The 20,091-nt window shown below is 35.7% G+C and overlaps 1 protein-coding gene and 1 pseudogene across 6 annotated transcripts in view; one reads left to right on the forward strand and one right to left on the reverse strand.

Annotated features, from left to right (window-relative positions):
* EXOC6B (exocyst complex component 6B) overlaps positions 1-20,091 on the forward strand; it is a 717,372-nt gene that overhangs the window by 56,212 nt on the left and 641,069 nt on the right. Inside the window, exon 1 of one of the 5 annotated variants that reach the window (XM_082356338.1) lies at positions 12,900-12,948. The exons of the other annotated variants lie outside the window; for them this stretch is intronic. The gene's annotated coding sequence lies outside the window, so the exon portion shown is untranslated. Of the gene's footprint in view, positions 1-12,899; positions 12,949-20,091 lie in introns of those variants that run through there. 5 annotated transcript variants of the gene reach the window in all.
* LOC309611635 (general transcription factor IIE subunit 1 pseudogene) lies at positions 1,256-12,115 on the reverse strand (annotated as a pseudogene). Its single transcript has one exon. The product of its transcript is annotated as a general transcription factor IIE subunit 1 pseudogene (transcript).

Genomic DNA, 20,091 nt, shown 5'->3' on the forward strand with positions numbered 1-20,091 from the left:
CATAGCCATCGTGATTTGTTTATGTATTGTCTGTGGCTGCTTTTGCACTACAACAGCAAAGTTGAATAGTTGTTACAGAGAGCATATGTCCCATAAAGCTGAATATATTTACTATCTGGCCGTTTATAGAAAAGTCTTGCAGACAACTGCTCTGGATGTTGGCTGCTTAGAATGAGGATTTTGTAGAGCAGAGACTCCTGCTGACCCACAGTGGACATATGCATATGCCATCAGCAAGAAATAAATCTTTATTCACTGATATTTTGGGGTTGTTTGTTATAGTAGTATAATCCAGCCCATCCTGACAGTCAGGCTCTTTATAGGAAAAATATTTCAGTTGCTCACAGAGGAAGAAACCTTATGGCCAGGAGTAGTGTGGAACAAAGATGGATAGGAATGTTAGGGTACTGTTGTGAAAGTACGAGACTGTTAAGCTCAGGTGTTTAGATTTTATTTAGGACCCTCAATATGGATTCAGGACTTAACGATTTTTTTCGAGGGACCGAAGAATAGTATGGTGGGAGCTTTATGGTAAAAAGTTTAATCTGCCAATAGTTATAGAAAGGCTGGAGCATTCGTTGAGTCAGGAATTTGATCTCTGTAAAACAAAAGTCCCTGGAAACTGGACTGACAGTGGTTTAAATGGAGTTTTTTTTTTTTAATAATTTGCAGTGACTTAATTTCTTGTGCCATTAATGCTTAATAGCAACCTCAGATTTTTTGTAATTTGAGCTGTTTATACAAGTGAGGAAGCATCATTGTAAAGGGAGTTGTGATAGTTGAGGGCCAGTTTTTTTATTTCCTTCTTTTTTTCTTTGATTTCCTCTTTTTTAGGTAAAGCAAACACATCAGACACTGCCATCAACTCAGTGAAATTTGGTGTCAGGTAGCCTAAGGTAGTTTAAAGTGGAAAAACAGTCACTTTAGAATTGGGTCTTACTGCATCTCCTGTTACTTCATCTGCTATATATCTGCTGAAGGAAACCTTTGTCAGTTTGCCAAGTTACATGAATGCAGCTGAGAGTATATAGCAGTTCCTCAAGGTTAAAATATAATATTTTAGGGAACTGAATCCTTCAGGTTTCCTAAAGCAGTTTCATCCTACATATATGATGTTTTGAAGATACATAGAAGGAAAAAAAGAACAATAATAACAACGAAAAATGCTGTAGAAAATTCCTGTATAATCAGGTTATTTTGTAAAGTGATGGACAAACTTGTTCTTCTAATCCTTTTTGGCTCTAGTGAAAGAATGTTTTTTTTTTTACTTGTTTTGATTTTACTGGCATAGGGGCCTTTAGAAATTTGGAAAATTCATTGCATTGCAGGCTTGTTTTGTTGTTTATTAAGCTGTTAATTATTCCTTTTCTCTTGGAGTTTATATTTTAATAATACAACATAATACAACATCTCACACATAGACCATTTCTTTAAAAGAAATAAACAGTGCAGAAATATTTTTTTGCCTTTTTATCGAGTATGAAAATAATACATGTTTATATTGCTTGGGACTCTGGTTGCAAGTTATAGAAACTCTATGTGAATTAACTTTAGCAAAACAGTTTAATAGATTACTATAAGCAGGCATCTGCAGACACAGGGTGAAGCTGGTATTAGGTAAGACTGCAACATGGGACTCTTGTGTTTTTCTCTTGGCAATGTGTTTTACATTTTTAGCAAATGTTTTCTGTGTAGTTGAAAAATGCATACAATGTGTTTATGTAACGTGTATATTTATAAAGTTATGTGTATTTTGTATTGGGGCAGCAAGTTATGTACATTTCATATATGTATATTATATATTCTTTTTTAAAAAAATAAATTTATTTATTTATTTATCTTTGGCTGCGTTGGGTCTTCGTTGCTGCACGCGGGCTCTCTCTAGTTGTGGTGAGCGGGGGCTACTCTTCGTTGCGGTGCACGGGCTTCTCATGGCAGTGGCATGTCTTGTTGTGGAGCACGGGCTCTAGGTGTGCGAGCTTCAATAGTTGTGGCATGCGGGCTCAGTAGTTGTGGCTTGTGGGCTCTAGAGCGGAGGTTCAGTAGTTGTGGTGCACGGGCTTATTTACTCCACGGCATGTGGGCTCTTCCCGGAGCAGGGCTTGAACCCGTGTCCTCTGCATTGGCAGGCAGATTCTTAATCATTGCGCCACCAGGGAAGTTCCTATATATTCTTTTTTTATGGGCAGATAGAGAAATAGATGAGTGTGGGATTCCATGTCAGTATACTTATACTTTAATCTTGGCTCTGTGACTTGGCAAGTAATTTATCTTATCTGTGAGTCAGTTTCTTTGTATGTAAAATGAAAATAATACTGTTACTCTATATCATGGGATGGCTTTGAAATTAAGCAAGATAATACATACAAAGTGTTTAGAACAGTCCTTTATAAGTAGTGAACATGGACTAAATGTTATTATAAATACTGTAATGTTTATATTATATTATTAATGTACACATGCACTATATATATATATTGTGTTATATATGGATAGATACATATGGATTTTGTATCTTGCTTTTTTCACTAATCTGTTTTCTTTATTATATTTTTGAACTTTAACACCTTTTAGAAAACTCACAAACCTAAAGGAAATAAACTTTGGAGTTCATTGGTGATCTTAACTTTCCTCTGAAACATGGCATTTTTGGAAAACCTTTGCTTGAGCATGCTAGCCTTTAACCCAAAGATGTGATGTGTTCAGAAGGAATAGGAGATGACTAATACCCATGAATGCTTGAAGGTGTTGGCTAGTGAAATTTGTATATCCCTTTCCTGAATTGAAAAGATGACTTTTTGGTATAAACAGACTAAAGATCAACCAGGGACTCTTTATCAGTATATAAAATGACAGTTTTTTCATTACTAGTATGAATCATATTATGACTAGATTTTAAGTCAGTTTTTATTATTGTGCTCTGCAGAATGGCCGATTTGTTATTTGCACTACTTGTGTGGAATTTACTATTGCTGCCTGTTTATATTTTCAGATGTAGCCTGTCGCCCTCCTAAAGATTGACAGTACTTACAAACTTTTCTTATGGGACTGAGTGGTGATATAATGAATGTGATTTTTTGAATTGTATAATGAAATATATCAACATTTGCAAGACCTGCAAAACCCAGCGAACCAGTATTTTTCAAATGAACAATACCTGATGTTACAAAATCATACATGGGTAAAAGATTCATCAAAGTGTAAGATAGACCAATGAATTTTAATCTAAAACTCATCAAGTTTTGAGGTTGTGTCATAAATTTGTGTGTGTGTGTGTGTGTATATATATATATATATATATATATATATATATATATATAAAGTTTTCTGAAAAGGCTTTAAAAATACTTTCTCCCTTTTCCAACTACATATGTACAAGGCTGGGTTTTCTTTATATACTGTAACCAAAACCCCACATTTTAATAGATTTAATGTAGAAGTGGTTATAGAGTCCAGATATCTTCTGCAGACATTAAAGATATTTGCACAAATGCAAAAGACTCTTCCAACTATTTTTTATTTGTTTATTTCAGAATATAAAATTATTTTTCATAAAATATTCTTTAACATGTAAATATTATTGGTTGTTAATATTAATGAATTAATATTTTCTAATTTTCAGTTTTAATTTCTAATACAGTAAATATTGATATTTACTGAACCCTAAGTTCTTTAGGGTTCTTAATATTTAATAGTATAAAAATTGAAAACTGTGTTTAAAATGCTGGAGAGCTGATAGTTTGGATGAAAGGAAACTGAAGAAACATGACAGTTGAATGTAATACATGGTCCTGGGCCAGATACTCTCCAGGAGGAAATGAAAACGCTCTAAAGAACATTATTGGGACAGTTGACAGGATTGGAATATGGACTATGGATTAGATTATAATTGTATCGATGTAAATTTCTTGAATTTGATAATTGTATTGTAGTTAGATAAGAGAGGAAATACACATTGTAGTTTTTTTTTTTTTATAAATTTATTTATTTATTTTTGGCTGCGTTGGGTCTTTGTTGCTGTGCGAGGGCTTTCTCTAGTTGCGGCAAGCGGGAGCCACTCTTCATCGCGGTGTGCGGGCCTCTGACTATTGCGGCCTCTCCCCTTGCAGAGCACGGGCTCCAGACGCGCAGGCTCAGTAGTTGTGGCTCACGGGCCCAGTTGCTCCGCGGCATGTGGGATCTTCCCAGACCAGGTCTCGAACCCGTGTCCCCTGCATTGGCAGGCAGATTCTCAACCACTGCACCACCAGGGAAGCCCCACATTGTAGTTTTAAGGGTATAATACATGCAACATATTCTAAACATACATGTACATTATGTAGAAGAGAAAGTGATAAAACATGTGGCAAAAACATTACAAATTGGTGAATTCTGCATAACGGCTAAATAGGAGTTCTCTATTATTTGTACAATGTGAAGTTATTTCAAAATAAAAGTTAAAAAATTATGAAGTAATATAATGAATCTCTTAACAGATTTTACAGATTAATTGGTGAGTGTCTTTTTGTGCTTGTGAATGACTGAGAGGTTTTGAGCAGTTGATAAGTGGCTATATAAGTCCTTTGGAGTTTTCACGGCTTTTTAGAGGACACTCCTTGTGCTCTGCTGCCCCCTAGTGACTTTTGTGCTTATCAGCTGTTCATTCTGCAAGTACAATAAGTTGGGAATTTGGATCACTGTAGTCATCGTTTAAAAATAATTTAGTATCAAGTAAAAGAATTGTTTTGGGGGGGTGGAGGAAGATACTACTGTGAAGATCTCATGATCTGTTTTTTCTTACAATTTTTAAAAAATTATATTTTTGTCCTTGTGTTTCCTTTGAATTGTATCCTCAGTCTCTCTTTTTCCCCCCCTCTTTTTTGAGGATAGTATTTATTGGTTCCTCATCTGACAGAAACAGTAGAATTTCCTGTATTTTCTTTCCCTCTCTTTTCTGTGACCACAAATATTAGTCAATAATATTATCTTAGTGTTTTACTTTATAGTCTTAAAATGTTTAGAATTCTGCTAGCTCATAATCTCTCATTTGCAATTTGAAAATTCCAAAGGCTCTGAACCATTTGTTGTCAAAAGCTGTCTGAATTCATTTGGCAACAAAACTTGATGTGAGTTGATGTGAGATAGTGATAGTCTTTATATTTACCACTTGTGTGAATATTCCTACATTTGCTGCAGAGTTACTAATGTTACTAAACTAAACCCCAAGGGTTTTAGATTAGGGATTGTAGACTTGTACCTGATTTGCTTAGCTTTGACTCCCAGTTATGAGGTATGAAACATCACCAGCTTATACTACTTTCTATCTTTTCTCTCTTCTTTTTATTAGTTGTATAATTTTTACATACTATTGAAAAAATTTTTATTAGAGTATAGTTGATTTACAGTGTTGTGTTATCACATACTATTTTTATATACCATATTTTGTCACTCTTAATCTGATCTTTTTGTCTTAGAGTTACAGTTAAATATGTTCCCTTATTACTTCCAGTCTTTTTTGTTGAAGTTTCTCTTGTCATTTAGTTTGGTTGGAGTTTTTCTCTACCAGTTACCTTCAGAAGGACTTATATAAACAATAATTTTTGAGTTATTGTATATTCAGAATGGCTGCTCTGTAGACTGTACATTCAAAGGACAGCTTCATTGAACTTAAAACTTTTGACTCATATTTTGTTTCCCTGAGTATTGTCTTCTGGTGTTCAGTTTTGTAGAAAGGTCTGATGGCTGCTGAATTTCCTTTTCCTGATTATTGACTTCTTCTTTTTTTTTCTTTTGCTGTCTTTTGGTTCTTCTTTTTCTAATCTATAGGAATTACTCTAAGGATTACCACATGCATCTTTGACTCATTAAAGTATAATATAAATTAATTCTTTTATCACTTCCTTGACACTACTAGGACCATATAACACTTTATTTTCATTTACCCTTTCCCATCTGTTAATCTATTGCTGTCATGAATTTTAATTTTACATATCATTTAGTGCCCCAAGACATTATATTTATTATTTTGTAGAGTCAGTGTTCATTTATGTTAACCCCTTTTTGGTTTCCTACATTTCTGTGCTTTATTCTGAGATTACTTTCTTTTTGCATGAAGAACTCTCTTTAGCATTTCTTTGAATGCAAGCCTAATACTGACACATTCTCTTATTTTTTTGCTTGTTTGTATGAAAAGTGTCTTTATTTTACCTTAATTCTTTTGAAATTGTGGTAAAACATACATAACAAAATTTACCATTTTAGCCATCTTTAAGTGTACAGTTTAATGGCATTAAGTATATTCACATTATTGTGCAATCATCACCATCATCCATCTTCAGAATTTTCGTAATGTTCCCAAACTGAAACTCTGTGCCCATTAAACAATAACTTCTCATTCTCCCCTTTCCCTTCTCCTGGCAGCCACTATTCTACTTCCTGTCTCTATAAATCTGACCCTTCTGAGTACTTCATATATGTGGAGTCATACAGTATTTGTCCTTTTGTGACTGGCTTATTTCACTTAGGATAACGTCTTCAGGGTTCATCCATGTTGTAGCATGTGTCAGAATTTCCTTCTTTTTTTAAGGCTGAATAATATTCCATTGTATGTGTACCACATTTTGTTTATCCATTCATCCTTCAATGAACATTTGAATTGCTTCCTCCTTTTGGCTGTTGTGAATAATGCTGCTATGAACATAGATGTATAAATATTTCTTTGAGTCCCTGATTTCACTTTTTTTGGCTATGTACCCAGAAGTAGAATTGCTGGATTATATGGTAAATTATTTTTAATTTTTTGAGGAACTGCCAAACTGTTTTCCGTAGTGGATGTACCATTTTACATTGCCTGCCTTAATTTTTAAGGGACTTTTTTTTTTAAACTAGTTTTAGATTCTAGGCTGGCAGTTTATTTTTTTCAGCACTTTACTGTATAATTCAATTGTTGTTTGACATATATTTCCTGTTAAAAAGTTAGCTCTTAATCTTAACGTTGTTCCTTTAATATTTTTTACTATGTTTTTGGTTTTCTGCAGTTTTACTATGAGGTGCTTAGGTATAGTTTTCTTTGTATTTATCCTGTCGGGTTTGTAGAGCTTCAAACTGTGGATTGATGTCTTTCATTAGTTTCGGGAAATAGTTGACTATGATGTTTTAAATATTGCTATTCCCCCATTATAGAAAGACTAGACCTCTTTCTGCAGAGTCACAAATTTAAAACTATTTTCCTAGTAACACTAAGATATTGTTTTCTTCTTTTACTCACATTCTTGCAGGAGAATATAGTGAAGTACTCCAGAGGCTATATGATATGTGAAGACAGTCATTGTTTTAATGGCTAATGTAATATATGCTTGTGTATTCTTATGTTTAAATTCTTATTCAGCTTTAATTTTTAATGTGATAAATGTCAATAAATATAACCACATGTACAAAAGTTCTTGGGGAACTCCATATTTTTTAAGAGTATGAAAATATCCTTAAGCCAAACAGTTTGAGAACTGCTGGGGTAGGCATTTTGACTCTATCCCATATATTTCATATTTTTTTATAGTCTTCTGTATTTTATATATTTTTATTTTCCTCTTTATGCTTTTTTTTTAAATGGGAAGAGTATTCATTTTAATTATGCTCCAAGGTGTTACAGAGCTAGATTAACAAATTTCAGTCAGTATAAAATAGATTTATTATCAATATTCAGTCATAATACAACCCAGGTAAATGAATCATTACTTTATACAAGGCTCAGATGTTTAAAATCTATCTTAACTTTACACATGTACTATAAAATGATAAATACTTAAAATGACAATGCAAGGGAAAATATTATAAAAATACAATTGTTGTAGACCCTTGTATGAAAGTTCTTTAAAGTTCTGCCTTAAGGAATAATACCATGCTGCATATCAGAACCAAAAATAAAGTATTTTCCTTGAGATTATGCTCAGCGATATACTGGATGCACTCTAAAATACCATGCCTGACAAGAATCAAAAGAGACAAGGCCTTCAATAATGTTGAGAGAAAAAAAAAGAGAGAAGAGTAATCAATTGTCATATGCTGATTTCTGCTGGAATGGCCTCTTTAAACAATTTATAGCACTGTGGAAGAACTGAAAAAGAAGGGGACCAGTCTCAGCTTTATATAAAGGATTTCCAAATCAGCACAAACTCAGACAATGTTAAAAGGTACTGTTCCCAGTACTCTCCACTCTTCAACCCTTTTGCATGGACTCCTCATCCTAAGTCCATGTTTTTTCTCTAATTTCTTCCTACGGGCTTACCAAACACACTTTCTGTTTTCTATTATCCAACATACAAACCAAAAGGCATTAAGCAAAACAATATCTGTCAGTCAAGTCAGTTCTAAAGACACCAATTTTGGTTTAGGTATTAATCATGAGATTTACGCATAACCATCCTTCTTCCACACACACTCCCACCTCCCCTTACATATTGACTCCATCCTAAACTGTGAAGCAATATGAAGTTTTAAGATTTTTTTTTTTTTCCTTCATCAGTGATTTGCCTGTTGCCGAGCTGCTTGGTTGGCAGCAATATCAGGAGCTGTTTGGAATGCTTGGTCAGAATAGATAAGGATGTGATCAGTGAATTCCTGTAACCTATCAAAGTGAGCTTCTACAGGCAGACATGAAGAATTTACCTTTAGACTTCTCGCACTCATTTCAGAAGGGAGAAAATGTGTCTTAAAAGGGAAAGGAAAAAGATTAGTTAAAGAAATATAGCAAAATATTAATACTGTAGTAATAGGAAAGGGAATGCTTATAGCCAACCTACATCGTGGGGAAGTTTCTGGCATAAAAATCAAACTTTCTCTCCCATTACTCTTTGCACAAGATTAACAGTTGATTTACATCAAGAGGTGCAGAAAGCCACTAAACACTTTCTTCAAAGGTAGGGAATTTCTTTTTGAAATGAGCATTATAGAAAGGAGGAAAAGGTAGGGAAAGCTCAGTCAAAGAGGTCCTCAAACATGCGTTGTCCCATTGCTATGTACACTTCCTTTTCGTCTGGTGTCATTTGGGCCACCAGCTCTGGCTTCTGGCTCACTTCACTGTAGGAGAATGGACGGCCAGCCACCATGACAGTGGGGTCGTCTGCTCCTTCCTCAAATTCATTCTCCTTCTCATCCTCTTCCCCATGATGTGCAGCCACAGCTGCCGCACGGGGTGGAGAGTCATTGTCTGACTCACTGGTCTCACTCACGGAGTCACTGCCATTGGCAGTGGTCACAGGAGCAGCTGCCCCCACTGAGCCTGCTGTGGCAGAGGGGGTCTTCTTCTCATGAATGAGCAGTGCTCGTGTGACCTCCTCATTATCATCTGGCCCCGCACGGCCTTCCTTACGCTCCTGAAACGAGTCTGTATCTAAGCCACCTTCCTTCATCTCTTCAGAACTATATGCTCCTTGGAGAGTGCTCTCTCTTAACCAAATAGTTCTCTCTTTGGCAGATTTTCCCTCCAGTGAAGCTCGATGAAGATCGTCTTGGTCATCCATGTTAATGACAACATTCTGAGTGTATAAGTCCTCATAAGAGGGGCCTTGGTGGCCCATGCTTCCTGGTGGTGCCCACCTGCCAGGCCAGCAGCTGCAGCAGCAGTTGCTGCACGGTCCTTGCTCTGTTTCAGGGCTGGTATTTCTGTGGGTTCTGGCTCAAGTATTTCATAGGCCAAGTTCACATCCTCCGTCTCTCAAAGCAAAGCATAAATGGGCTCAGTTTGTTCATTAAACCTTGCCAAAAGTGTGTGTGCATCTTTTTTGGGCATTGCTGATTCATCTTCTTCTACCTCTGTATGGCAGAAAATACAGCGGAAAGTTCCTGTCATGGGATCAAAGAGCTGATTATCTTCTAAATCTGTAAAAGTACTACTGCAGATGGGACATTTGAAGGAGGCCCAGTTGGTGAAATCTCTCTCATCAGTTTCAGTCCTCCTTCTCATGTGGTCCAATTTATATTTTACCACATTAACAAGAGTACGATAATTGATAAAGTAGTGGTTGTGGTGAGTGGTTTTCCCATCTGCAGCAGTCTCCACCCTCATTCTGCACTTGATGAATTTGTCTCCCTTTAAATTATTCAAGACTGATCGAAGTTGCTTCTGATCAAACTTGAGCAGCTCCAGCATGTCCTCCTCTTTCACACAGAGGTTTCAGATCAAGATGTCCAAGGCCAAAGCATGCTCAATGCCATAAAATCCCCGGATCACATACTTGGCTAACTGCTTCAATGCTGCAGGAACCTCGGTGAGGACATCTGGATCTGCCATCTTTAGCAGCAAACTTCAACTTTAAATGTACTGGCCAAAGCACATCCTGCATGGGGAGGGCACTGTGCCACATCATTCAGCCTGTTACCTTTGCCTGAAACACCTTAGGGGACCCAGAGCGAATCCTTGAACACGCCCACTACAGCTTCACTCAGCGCCTCCACTACTGGCTTAAACGGGCCATGCCACTTGTGCGACAAAGAGAACGCCCTATTCCTGCGGCCAACTTTAGAAACCACGTGCTACTTTCCTCTTTATGCTTTAATCTGGATGTTTTCTATTAATTTATCTTCACTAATCTCCTCTTGCTGATAAACCATCTATGGAACTCTTAATTTTAAAAATTACATTTTCACTTCTGAATTTTCTCAATTTTTAAATAGCATAGATTTCAAGGCTCTGGTGAATTTTCCATCTTTCTATTTTGTTCATCTTTTTCCTTTTTTTTTTCCTTATTAATCATAGACATTTCAAAGTCCTTTTTTCATAATTTCAATATCTGGATCATCTGTGGATCTTGATTTTCAGTTATGTGGTCCTCTCCCTTGGCATGCTTGGTAATTTTGGACTGCATGGAGATAAAAAACTCATGGAGGTTCTGGGTAACCTTCTCTTCCGTAAGAGAAGGTTAAACTCCCCCCAACCCCGTCTTTTTCGGTAAGGTGGATAGAGTGGCAGTGATCTGAATCCAGTCAGGGACAGAACTATGGCTATCTCTGGTTCAGTACAGCCTTTTGCTATAGTCCTTCACATTTTCCAAACAGCCTTGGAGTGATGATTAGGGCCCCTTTCCTCAGGTGGACACTGCATTCTAATCTTTACTCCATACCTCAAGACTACCTAAAACTCTGTTCTGCTTCTCAGAGGCTTTTTGCTTGTCGTCTTAGCCTCTTGCCTGCTGTAGGTTAAGAATTCAGTGCATGTATTGAGGGAAAAACAGAAGAGTGTTGTGTTGTTTACCATTTTTCCTCTCTAGGATCTTTACTTCTTGTCTCTAATTTATGTCACTTCAGTGCCACAAAACTGTCAAAAGCTGATTTCTCTACCTCTTCTGCTTGATTCCTATACTGGAAACTTAGCCTCTTGTGTGCAGACTTGGCAAATATCTTGGGAAAAAGTGACTAAAGAATGTTGGCACACCCCTTCTCATTCTTCCCCTGGTCTCCAGCATTTTGTTCCCTTAATTTCTGATCATCTTAGCAGCTCTGTAAGTCAACCAAGAAAGAGCATCAAAAATAGGTATGCAGAAAGCCTGGATAGGTGTCAGTTCAGATTGGAGCAGGGGAAATGGGAGCATCAAGAGAGAGTTTTCCAGAAAAAGGTGGGGATTCCAATAAGAAAGGAATGGTAATCTTAGTGTACAACCTGGCTTAAAAGTGAAGAATATTTATATAGTTGAACTAATACAAATGTTGTTTATTGGTTTTAAAGACAAAATACTGGTAAACCATAATAGACAAGTATGATTCTGGAACAGAATATATATGTTATTAACCCAACCCAGTCAATGTAAAATTCACTTCAGCAGTTGGAAGAAAGTGAGGAAAAGAAATGAAGAGAAAGTAAGGGAGAGCTAATGCCTCACTTTGCACAATTAGGGGGTCAAGGTAGTCATAGATAATGATATAAGAAATAAAAGCATAAGTATATTATTAAGAAATAAAAGTACAGTATTAAGCATAGTATATTAAATTACAAAAATAACCTTTAGAAAAACTAAAAGTGGTATAAGTATGTTGAGAGGAGAGGGAGGGAGAATGATATGGTATGATGAGGTAAATCTGCTCTGATTATAGGAGAAAGACAATATCTAAACTGATTTTAAAAAAAGCAATATTATTATATGTTTTACAGATATGGGTTTACCTCCACAAAATTAAGAACCAGAAACATTTTAAAAAGCTCCAAGTGGTTTTCTCTGGAATATTAAAATGGAAATCCAAGAAGCTTAAAGATCCTCAAGCAGGGTAAACACAAGTAACAAAACTACACCAAGGCACCACAAAAGGAATCACAACAATAGCTCAAAAGATGGGAAGGGGGAAATGGAAGTATACTTAATTAATTAGAAAGAAAGCAGGAAAAGAGGAAATCATTTACATTAATATAATTACCTATTTGACTAGGTTTAAGTCTGTTATCTTGCTATTTATTATTCATTTGTCCCATCTGTTCTTTGTCCCTTTTTTTCTCTTTTCTTACTCTCCTTAACTAAATTAGATTAACTGAATATATTTTAGGATTCAATTTTCCCCCACTATTGTCTTATTCAGTATACCTTTTTGTTATATATATATTTTAGTGGTTGCTGTACGGTTTACAATATGCATCTTTAACGTATTACATTTGCTATTGCCTGAATGTTTTGTGTCCCTTCAAAATTCATATGTTGATACCTTACCCCCCCCCCCCCCACTCCCCTGCCAATGTGATGATATTAGGAGGTGGGGCCTTTGGGAGTTAATTAATTCATGAGGAAGTCATGAGAGTGGAGCCCTCTTGAAAGGGATTTGTGCCCTTGTAAGAAGAGACATGAGAGCTTGCTCTCTCTCTCTCTCTCTCTGTTCTCTGCAATGTGAGGATACAGTGAGAAGATGACTGTCTGGTAAACCAGGAAACTGGCCCTCACCAAATGCTGGATATGCTGTGCTTTGATCTTGGACTTCTCAGCCTGCTGAACTGTGAGAAATAAATTTTTATTAAGCCACTCAGTCTATGTAATTTGTTATAGCAGCCTGAACTGATTAAGACAACAGTTTGCCTTCAAATGATATTATACCTATTCATGTATAACATAAGATCCTTGTAACAGTATAATTTCATTTCCCCCCATTGACCTTTGAGTTATAGTTAGCATGTATTTTACTTCTACATATGTTATGAATTCCACAATTCATTGCTATTATTTTTGCTTTAAACTTTCAGTTATCTTTTAGATAAATTTAAAAAATGATAAAAATCTTTATTTTATCATTTCCTATGCTCTGTATTCCCTTGTATAGATCCATATTTTGACCTGATTTTATTTCTTTTCACCTAAGGAACTTACTTTAATGTTTCTCGTAGTGCAGGCATGCTGGTAACAACTTCTCTAAGATTTTGTCTGAAAAAAAAAATCTTTGTCCTTAGGTTTTGGAGAATATGTTTGCTGGCTATAGAATTCTAGGTCTACAATTTTTCCTTCAGCACTTTGGAGATATCTTTCCATTGTCTTCTTGCTTACATAATTTGGATGACAAATCTGCAGTCATTTTGTTTGTTTGTGTTCTTTTTTCCCTCCTCTGTATCCTTTTAAGTTTTTTTTTTTTCCTCCTTTTTTTTTTTACTGGTTTTCAGCAACTCCAAGAAGTCTTTTCTGATTAATCCAATTCCACAGCGAACATTATGTTTTTATGATGCTGTACAGATTTAGGTGTACAGATTTAAGTGTACAGATTTAACCATTATATTAATTTCTATACAGATTTATAATTTATAATTACCTTCAATTGTGTTTCCTTGTGCCTTTCTTATTATAGTATGTGCTTCCTCAAAGGGAAACATTCTTGTCTTCATTTTAGTAAATTCTCAATAAATGCTTACTAAGTGAGCCTATGATGGTAAAATGTCCAAACCACCTGGTATAGCCAATTTTCTTAAGTTTCTGAGAAAACAGTTTCTGTTTAACTTGATGTGGTCATTTTATTTTATTATTTGGTTATTTTATTACTTAGTCAAATTTCTCTTGCCTTTTAAAAGTTTATTTCTTCTGGTTTAGTGTATCATGAACATTTAAAAAAATTGCTCCCATTTCCCCTCATTAAGTAAACAATCAAGTTACTCCTTAGATTGGAGAACTGGAGTGTGATAGTGATATTCCATGGCTTTTGGAGAGTGACCTAAATATAACCCTCTGGAGAAGTAATTTACTGGTAAGCAATATTTGTTTCTTCAGTGATGTTTGGGGCCATATTAGATTGTCATTTTGTTGACTGAGAATTGACCTGTGTAGGGTGTCAGATTCTCCAAAGAAGTTATATGATCTAGACCAGATTAACTGATAATATATAACTGATGATGATAGATAAGTAATGAAAATATGCATTAGGCCTCAGGTAGATATCTAACGAATTATATAACAAACTTTAATCATAGGGTCATTTCTGAAAGGCAGGCAATTTACTTTTCCCAGTTACCCATTGTAAATTACTTAATTCCTTGTATTGAACCAATCATTTGGCTTTAGTGACCTCTGTTTTCAGAAAAATGTCTCTTAACATGTTAAGCTAGTCTGTCTCCAGTCTTTTTTTTTATGGTGTGAGTTTTGGTATCACTCATTCTGTTAAATTTTATTTTGATTGTTTTAGAACCATTTTTCCATGTAAGTCCATATAGATCAAGGTTGTTTCAGATCTTTATCTTTCAAAGTATTAAAAATAAGATCATTTTAGTGTCATTTATGTAGTTGAACATATATTTTATTTCTTGGTCTAGGTATAAAGTAAATTTATTGACTCGAGTGGATACTAAGATGACTCCATGCAGAAAGAGTTAATGACAGAAGTAAAGTCTTAATCAAAGACAATGACCAGCATTTAAACTAGCCCTATCTTGGAACACAAAGGACTGTATAGCAAGGCTGACTGATATGCCAGGGCAATGTTTTGGGAGTATGATCCAGATCATTGGTTCTGGATGCTGACATTTGAAAATGATTTCTTGATGGTGCATATGTGACCTTGGAATTATGAATTGTCTTAGAATTTCTTTTCAAGGGAAGGAAGCATATAAACGGGAGGGTAAACAAGTATTTTGTTAATAATTTGCTGTAAAGATGGTTTATTGCAGTTTAATATTAAACAGCTCAGGAGGCCTAAAATTTATCTCACTTGGTTCTGACTGGTGTTTCTTGCTGACACATGGTGTGAATCAACTGTCCTTCTAACTTGAAAAAGCAGAGAGCTCGCTGACACAACTCCTTTGTTCTAGGGAATTGTTTCCACTGTGCCTTCAAAAAGGAGGGACATTAAAAGCTTTGGCTCATAGCAAGTTCTCTCCAAGTTGGACACAGTTGGGGGGCTGAATCTTGGCTAAAGAAAGTGGGGTTGGTGATTTCTTTTGTATCCTGGATTTTTTTTTTTTTTTTTGAAATTGAACATTTACTTTTTCAAGCTTTCTACTTGACCTTATGTGATTAACAGTTCTTCCTTCCCCCTTAAAATGGAACCAGAAAATCTCACATGTGCTGGTGTTTTCCAGGGTTCTCCTTTCTTAGGTCCTAGAGTTGCTTGGGTTTCTGCCCTTCCTCATAGTTGAGTTTTCTTTTGTGAAAATATTCATGTACCTACTTAACAAAGCAAAACATGAACATGGAAGGTTTAATGACAAAATTATGTCTCAAAAGATCTCAGAAGACTGGAAAAAGGATTATAATTGTAATAGGTAGTAAGTAGTAGATTCAGAATATCAACTGAATGAGTATAGCAATGTATTATAAAAACAAATTAAAAGATTTTATGTGACTTTAAGCTCAATGTACAGTATGATATAACTGCCAGAAACACTAAAGCATTAGGCTGTTTTAATAAGGCCGAGTAACAAAGTTAAAGGAGATGAGTCTTATTTTCCTGTTTTGGCCATGTTTGATCTGAAAATTGCTTATATTTATAGCGTACTTTCTGTGTGCCATGTACTGTTTTGAATGCTTTACTTACATTATGCCATTTAATCTTTACACAGCAACTGTATGAAATGGTTGTTATTATTATCTACATTTTATAGACGTGGAAACTAAAGTATAGAGAAGTTTAATAAGTTTCCCAAGGTCACAAAATTAATAACCAAGACTTGAATCCAGGAAGTTTGACTTTGAAGGCTGTGCTCTTGACTACTGTACTACACTGACTGTTTTGTTGCATTTTAAGAATGTTGACTACTAGAATGTGTCCAGAGGGTAAAAGCCTGAGTTGAAAGGCTGTATGTAGAATAGTTGAATAATTTGGATTGTTGAGTCTGGAGAAGGGAAAGGAGGGACCAAGAACTCGTTTTTGGTGGTCCTTTGAGGGCAAAAATAAGATAAATGGTGAAAATTATAGGAAGGCAAATTTTATTTTTTATAAGAACTTTGCAATAGCTATTGAAATGGGATTGGTTGCCTTGTAATGAACTTCCCTTTACCAGAGATGTTTCAGTGGAAGCTAGACAAGTATGTGATAGAGATGTTTAAAAAAAATTGAACTTGTATCTGCAAATTAAGGCCAGTCATTTCTGAGGTTCCTTTTTTCTGTACATTTCTGTATTTCCATATTAAAGAGAGATCTTTAAAATGGCCTAGTATATACTGTCCTTAAGCAAATGCTTCTGTGAAAAAAAGACACAGTATTGATTCCTAATGGAAACATGGTGTGAGAGGAGGGGTGGGTCCTCATTTATTTTCGTCTAAAACATGAAGGTTTTTTTGTAAATAGCTTTATGATATTGGTAGGGAGTTCTTTGCATATCATGTTAGTGGTATAGGAAACAACAGAAAATGGCTTACTTTTCCAATTCACAAATCAAGTTACTTAAATCGAGTAATAGATCAGAGGTTCCATGGTAATAACCATTGAGGCTCCCCTCTTCCCCTCCCATTTGAAGGATCATGAAAGAACATTAATTGGTGAGGTTCATAGTTGCTATGGAAGGGCTCTAGGAAACTGCTATGTGAGTTTTCAAATAAAAAATTTCGGGGTATCAAATATATGTATGTTTTAAATACATTTTGAAGTTATGATCAGTAATGAGAAGGTTAGAATATAGAAGAGATACTGAATTTTAAAAATTCCAGAATTCCCTGGCAGTCCATTGGTTAGGACTCCACGCTTCCATTGCAGAGGGGCATGGGTTCGATCCCTGCTTGGGGAACTTAGATCCCACAAGCTGCGGCAGTGTGACCAAAAAAAAAAAAAAAAAAATTTCCTAACAGTGGTGATTGCTTCTTGGGTTTGTAGGTGATAGATTGTGAGAAGAAATTCTTCTCTATTTTTTTACATAATTGTTTTTGAATAATTATTAAAAACTAGGCCCCAGGTTACTCTGAAGTGTTTGTTCTTGTTTGGTTTTTAATTTTAATTAGTATTTTATTGAGCATCTACTATGAACCAGGTACTATTCTAGACTTTTAAAAATGCACTTCCTTTTTTCAATTATAAAAGCAATACATGTTTAAGAAAATAAAAAGTTAGAAAAGTAGAAAGAAGAAAGTCACAATTGCCTTATTCAAACATGCCATTTGTATTATTTGTATTATTTTGGTGATTTTCTCCTCTGCCTCCTCCCTCTTGTGCTCATCTTCCTCTGTCCCATTTTCCTTTTCTTCCCTCTCATCCTTTTTCTTTCATCTTTTCCTTGATATAACTGTAGCAACCTGGGGAAGGTAGATGTTTTTGTGTACTGGCAATGTCAGAAAGGTTGCTTCATGCGTGAAATGATGATAATGGTAACTACTCCAGTAGGATTATTTTTGAGGAATAAGTGAGTTAGTGTATGTAAAATGTTCAGCAGAGGGCTTGGTACATTATTTTTAAAATGCTTATGTTTACTGTTGTAATTTTGAGCTGGATTTATCCTTTAATGTTCTGGGTGATATCGGTATAGTAAGATTTCCTAGACTGAGTTTCTGGGTGGTTGAATGATTGGCCTCTAATTTTCTTTGCTTTTCTTATGAGTTGGTACTATACGTAACTTTCCCCCCTCATGTTCTTGAGCCATCATTACAAACTCAGACTTGCACCTCAGAGTTTTTTCAAAACCATGATCAGGTATAAATCAACTTAGCTGTTCCATATGATGTGTGGTAGGATTTCTCTGCATACCCCTATGATAACCATTTAATAGAACACTTGATCCAGGTCAAAATAGAGTAATGAAAAGTTGCTAAATAGCAGGACATTTAGCATTGCCCTTTGTTCAGCTCTCCGTGACTGTACATTATGGTGTCTAGTCTGGGTATGAGACTAATGTTTATCATTATGGTACAGAATTCTTGACTACTTTTATGTTCTACCAAATACAAATCTTTAACAGACTCCACCCTGCCCTCCCCCTTAAAAAAAGACAGACTTTGCCAACAAATTTTTTTCTCTCCTTTGAGAGTTAGCTTGGTAATTTGGAGCATATAACCATGATGTTTGGGAGCTGTTTCCATTGTTGCAGTCTGATTGTCCATGGTTTAATCATCAGTAGTTAAGAAGGAAAGCAAAAAATGGCTCCAGGCTGCAGAGTACCATAAAAACTTTCCACCTGGAAGCAATTTTTTTCTAAAAGCCCTTAGGGACTGCTGTCACCCTTCCCCTTCTATTGGCAACAAGGGCCAGAAATACCAGTTCCCTTCAGAGCCAGGTCTTGTTGCAATTTAATCATCTTCCTTTTCCTAGCTTCCAGAGAAGGTTTGAGGAGAGCTAGGGAAATAAATTATTCCCAGACACTTCTACAGTAGATTTCCTTGAACCTTCTAAGTTCCTTCTTCCTCTAATTCCTTCCTTTTCTATTTAGCATTTTAGCTGAAGTACAAATTATTTGCACTGCTAGAACTTGAATTTACTTTTGAAGCAAGAATGTTTATTATTAACTCTAGTGCTTGTCTTTGGAGAAAGTCTAAATGTTGAAACATTTTTGGGCACTGCTTTAGGCCCTTTGTCACTTTATAATGTCTTCTCTGTGGGAGGTGGGCATTGTTCCAGGTGTAAACCCTCAAGGAACTCATGGTCCTGTAGGGAATATAGACATGTAAATAAATCATTACTGTGTAGAGTGCTCAGTGTAGTACCCTTTCAAAAATATGAACAAATAAACATTTCAAAACAAAAGTATCAATTCAGCTTTCCATCAGTGAATGTCATTAGTGGTGGTGCCCATTAATTTCTAGGATATTATTATGCATTTGTTCAAGAACTTTAGGGCAAAACAGGATGATAGTACTTCTGGTGAAATTTACCTCAAATCACACATGGTTTCATAGGTTCAAGGATGGTTCAGATTTGCACAGTGTCAAAATGAGAGCCAGGTGGTAAATGAGGATACTGTGACTGTAAAGGGGTACCACTTATCTTATATGACTTCTTATCAAGGATAGGTCTAGGTGTTTTAACAGAATTTGTTTCTTCATTTTTTTAAAATAGAATTTTAAATATATTTCTTAAAAATAGGCTATTACATGCTATAACAGGTTTTTTTTTTTTAACATCTTTATTGGAGTATAATTGCTTTACAATGGTGTGTTAGTTTCTGCTTTATAACAAAGTGAATCAGTTATACATATACTTATGTTCCCATATCTCTTCCCGCTTGCATCTCCCTCCCTCCCACCCTCCCTATCCCACCCCTCTAGGTGGTCACAAAGCACCGAGCTGATCTCCCTGTGCTATGTGGCTGCTTCCCACTAGCTATCTATTTTACGTTTGGTAGTGTATATATGTCCATGCCACTCTCTCACTTTGTCACAGCTTACCCTTCCCCCTCCCCGTGTCCTCAAGTCCATTCTCTAGTAGGTCTGTGTCTTTATTCCCATCTTGCCCCTAGGTTCTTCATGACCATTTTTTTCCCTCTTAGATTCCATATATATGTGTTAGCATACGGTATTTGTTTTTCTCTTTCTGACTTACTTCACTCTGTATGACAGACTCTGGGTCCATCCACCTCACTACAAATAACTCAATTTCGTTTCTTTTTATGGCTGAGTAATATTCCATTGTATATATGTGCCACATCTTCTTTATCCATTCATCTGTCAACGGACACTTAGGTTGCTTCCATGTCCTGGCTACTGTAAAAATAGAGCTGCAATGAACATTGTGGTACATGACTCT

The sequence above is a fragment of the Balaenoptera borealis genome (genome assembly GCF_965194805.1).
Source record: "Balaenoptera borealis genome assembly, chromosome: 15".
Lineage (NCBI taxonomy): Eukaryota > Metazoa > Chordata > Mammalia > Artiodactyla > Balaenopteridae > Balaenoptera > Balaenoptera borealis.